Below are 5,009 nucleotides of genomic sequence, written 5' to 3'. Positions count from 1 at the left end.
CTGCTATAGAAACCCGCAGAGGTCGACTCAACGCCTCTCTCAAAATACTAATGTGCCGACTAAAAGCTAAAGATATGAAAGACCGACTCGCAACCGAGTCGAATAAAACCAATGCAGGTACAGAACTCACAAGAAAAGTACCTACGCATAACATATAGCAATTACAATAGCATGAACTCAACATAAAATAGATAAAGATTACATACCCGCGACGACGTCAGGTGCTGCGCGAACCTCCTCCGCAGTCAGCTGGATGGCTCTCCCCCTAGCCTTCGGTGCTTCGGCCTTCACTAGCCGGGTCTCGGTAGCTCAAACCACAGGTGCAGATCCCTGCGCTGATCTCTGAAGCTGGGGGCACTCGGCCTTCTGATGGCCAGTCTGGTTGCAATGGAAGCAAACCGAGAACCCCTTCGGACAGTCCCTCACAAAATGTCCTTCCTTCCCGCATTTGTAGCGTACCCTAGTCTTGCATGGCCCGTCATGGCTCTTGCCGCACTTCCCACAAGTGCGACCCCTCGAATTGCCTGTCCTCGAATCAGCGGGCTTTGTCCGCTTAGCGGCCGACTGTGACTGTGCCGGTCGCCGATCACCCCTCTGCAACTCAGTCTCCTCCCTCGCCTGTGTCTCAAGCTCGATCTCCCTCTTCCTGGCATTTGCTTGGAGCTTGGAAAATGTCTGATAAGTCGAGTTCGCCACGAACTCACGGATGTCCCTCCTCAAGATGCTCAGATAACGGCTCATGCGAGCCTGCTCAGTGGACACCAACTCCGGGCAAAACAACGCCCGCTCATGAAACATCCTCGTAACCACTGTCACCGACTCGGTCCCCTGCTTGAGGGTCAGAAACTCCTGAGCAAAACATTCCCTCTCCACTTGGGGAACATACTCGTCACGAAACATCGCAGTAAACCTCTCCCAGGTCACTACAGTCAGCTCAGCTGTAGAATAGCTCGTGGTCACGAATTTCCACCAGTCCTTCGCCCCCAAGCGAAGCTGGTTAAGTGCGAATCGCACCCTCAAGTGCTCCGGACACGAGCACGTATGGAAACACCCCTCCATGTCTGATATCCACCTTATAGCGGCGATCGGATCCTGTGTACCATCGAACTCCGGTGGTTTCGTGTTGCTGAACTCTCGGTACAGCAACGAATCACCACCCTGGGGTCTCGTAGCAGCAACAGCTGCAGTGGCTGCAGCAACAGCAACATCAGTCAAAGCAGCATAACGCTCGTCAAAACGTCTCGATCAGTGTGGTCTTAATAGACCCAAACATCTCCGGAATCTCGGCTCTGATGGCAGTGGCCACCTCCTCATGGATGATCCGATGGATCTCCTCATCGCTCACCCCACTGCTCTCGGGGTTATGGCGTGTCACAACCATGATCAACCTCTGAAATACAACATAAGAAATATCAGGAATACTCTCGAGTATACTCACACTCGATAACTCAAACATCCTCTCTCCTGGTACCCCCAAGGATTCTTACTTGGACTGCGCACCAATCCGGTGTCTTCGATAATACGGGCCCAATACTATCGTCCACACCGAATCGATATACAACCCAAGTCCTTCTCCTAGGATCCCAAATCGTAAACACTCTACTCTCGCTATGCACTGGCTACTCTCAATAGCCCTCCCCTGAGTTCCTCACTGCTACCTACTCACTCTCTTAAAGTGTCTCCTAGCAGCAACGATCTCCTAAGCTAAGGCATTATTATTCTGATTTGCTTGTTTCTTTATCATTTTTTCTTAGCCTAGGAGAGTCTAGCCTCTCGAACAGCTAGAAACCCTGTTAATCTTTTGATTTTCAATGACGAATTTCTTCCCTGTTACTCCGTTTGATTGTTGTTCTTCATGGTTTTAAGTGAGTTACTGGTTCATCTGTTACTTCTTTTGATTTTTGTTTTCATATCATCTTGTCACTTGAATCAAGCTTTTCCATTTTCAACAAGGGCAAAAGGTCAAAACTAACCTAGTTTATGAGATCAAAAACAGCAACCCATCGGATAACTTTTAGTTAGAGTTAATACTTACAATTACCATTGTGATTAAGAATTATAATATCTTGTATTAATTCATTAAAATTGGTACAGCACATATATGACATTTCAAAGGGTTTTTTTTGACATATATATGCCTCTGGCGTTTTCTTTATTGGACTTGCAGACCCCATTCCAAAGTTTATACAATGACACCTTGGGCCCTGCTACTTCAGAAGGGACAACTTGGTCTTTTCATAACTTGATCGAATTAGATTATTTTTATAAGGATGTCAAAAAGATTATTCCATCCAGTGCGTTGCTGCAACTGAAAAAGCTGGAAAAGATTCATGTGGATAGTTGTTATTCGGTAGAGGAGGTATTTGAAACTGCATTGGAAGCAGCAGGGAGAAATGGAAATAGTGGATGTGGAAGTGGTTTTGATGAATCATCACAAATAACTACTACTACTCTTGTCAATCTTCCAAACCTAAGAAAAATGAAGTTAGAGCATCTCAATAATCTGAGGTATATATGGAAGAGCAATCAGTGGACAACATTTGAGTTTCCAAACCTAACAAGAGTTCATATAAGTTGGTGTAGAAGGTTAGAATATGTATTTACTAATTCCATGGTTGGTAGTCTATTGCAACTCCAAGAGCTACATATATCCAACTGCAGTGAGATGGAGGAGGTGATTGTTAAGGATGCAGATGTTTCTGTAGAAGAAGACAAAGAGAAAAAATCTGATGGCAAGACGAATAAGGAGATACTTGTGTTACCTCATCTAAAGTCCTTGAAATTACAATACCTTCCATGTCTTAAAGGGTTTAGCTTGGGGAAGGAGGATTTTTCATTCCCATTATTAGATACTTTGGAAATCAAGGAATGCCCAGCAATAACAACCTTCACCAAGGGAAATTCCGCTACTTCACAGCTAAAAGAAATAGACACAGATTCTGGCTCGTTTTATGCTGCAGGGGAAAAGACATCAACTCCTCTATTATAAAGATCAAACAACAGGTAAACGAGATCTTTGTTGCTTTAATAATTCTTAAACTGCATTTGAAAAGTTTCATGTAAGTTTTTTTGTTATATTGTCAAAAACCGCTACCTACATTTTCAGCTTTATATTTATGTACTTTATGCTGGATTTCAAACAAGACTCTGATTAATGTGAAGTAAATATTAAAGGTAAAAATTATGTTTTCATGTTTCATGGTTGCCTATTAATTAATGGCCTTTTAGTTCATGATTTTTGGATGTATTCTTCATGATGGTGTGAATGTTCTAATACCCCATTGATTGTTTGGTTGAATGTTGATGACCAAAGGACTATATGTCGGGAAGAATATTCAAGGAAAGAATTGTTAATCATATGAAGGACATTAAAGAAGAACATGGATGCTATGAAGATGTTGGGAAAACATATGAATCAAATAGCAAGCTACTCACTGATCTAAGTTTGTTGGTTGAGGATGTTGATTTTAATATTTCAAATTCATTGATATCATTGTTAGGGTTTTATCAAGTAGTGCTAATGGGATAATGAGCAACTTAAGCTAAATTATGTTGTTGTAAATGTTGGACTCAAGTATGGAAAACTGGGAATGACTTGTGAAAAATATATGCAAAAGCAGGATTGAGATTTTCAATGAAAATATTATGAACCTATAGTATATAAATAAATGCAACATACACTTTGTGTATCCTTGAAGAAAATATCATGAAAGTAACTAGAAGCAGAGTTTGTTCCCATCTTCAGCTACTTATAGTTTCCATTTCTTACCTGCAAAAATCTGAATAAACTTTAGTGTTATTTCTATTTTTTACCAAGGAAAGAAACCGGTACAAATTTTCATATAAAGACCACAAGTGTAACACAGTAAATTTTCAAAATAATTTTTCATTTTCAAAATCACATAATGTATCACATCACAAATCAAAATCCATAATCAATTCTGTTTTCAAAAACAAATCCCAAGATCTCTACATATAAAATCTCCATCAGTGTGTGTGTACGTGTCAAGCCGTCGCCTTCCCACGGTCCTCGCTGGTACCTAAGACATCAAACATAACAACTATAAGCATAAATGCTTAGTGAGTTCGCCAAAATACCACATACTACAAGTACGCCACTCGAGGCTAACCCGACCCTCTGGTCAAGATGTCTCAGCGGGACCTTCCAGTCCCGCAGCTCGTCGGACCCTCTGGTCCAGTCATAGCTCATTGGGCCCTCTGGCCCGATCTGAATCGTTGGACCCTCCGGTCCGGTCTATATAGTCATACAGCATACAAATAACAGATAACATACAATCTCATAAATAGCACGTAATCTCATACATAGCACATAAGACCCTTTGGTCAACTCATAATACCACTCAAGGTAACGTATAGTGAGAAGACTCACCTTGCGTGTCTCGGTAACTCGTAAATCTCTCAACCACTAGTGCTTGATCTCCCGAGCTATCGTCCTCCTACAACACAGGTGTATTTTTACTTAATACTACTTGACTCTGGCTGACGAATACCACGAAGTCAAACTAGTCAACATTGGTCAACGGTCAACGGTCAACCCGACTCGCTGAGTCTGGCGTGGACTCGCCGATTCCCTACAGGAACCCGATTCCCTCTGAATCTCTTCCAACTCACCGAGTCACTCACCCGACTTGGTTACACAGTCCCTGGTCCGAAGTCTCTAAACAACCAGCACCAACTCGCCGAGTCTGGGATTGGACTCGGCGAGTGCACTCCATGCACAACCTCAAACGACCTTCTAAGGTCAGATCCACTTTAGTAACTCATAGATCCAGTCCCCTTAAGCTTATTGACCACGTAAAGTCCGAGTGTTGGTGCTCATTAAGCATCAAATAGCTCATTAATGGAGGTTTAGCCTCAAGTACATAGATCCCAATCTAAAACCTCCATGGATGCATATAAAGCTTGGGCAAGGAGGTGCTCTGGACCTCTATGGGTCTACATTTAGAGCCATAACTCGCCAAGGGACCATGATGATGCTAGATCTAGCC

General features: G+C 42.6%; 1 long non-coding RNA gene across 1 annotated transcript; it reads left to right on the top strand.

The window, feature by feature from the left end:
* The first annotated feature begins 2,274 nt into the window (after nt 1-2,274).
* Nucleotides 2,275-3,641, top strand: LOC145090229 (uncharacterized). The gene is made up of 2 exons (XR_013701447.1): nt 2,275-3,003; nt 3,314-3,641. It is a non-coding gene; the product is annotated as an uncharacterized LOC145090229 (long non-coding RNA).
* The last annotated feature ends 1,368 nt before the right edge of the window (nt 3,642-5,009 follow it).

The sequence above is a fragment of the Lactuca serriola genome, chromosome 2 (assembly GCF_051521515.1).
Source record: "Lactuca serriola cultivar US96UC23 chromosome 2, Lser_US96UC23_V15, whole genome shotgun sequence".
NCBI lineage: Eukaryota > Viridiplantae > Streptophyta > Magnoliopsida > Asterales > Asteraceae > Lactuca > Lactuca serriola.
This window is presented reverse-complemented; position numbering and strand designations above follow the sequence as displayed.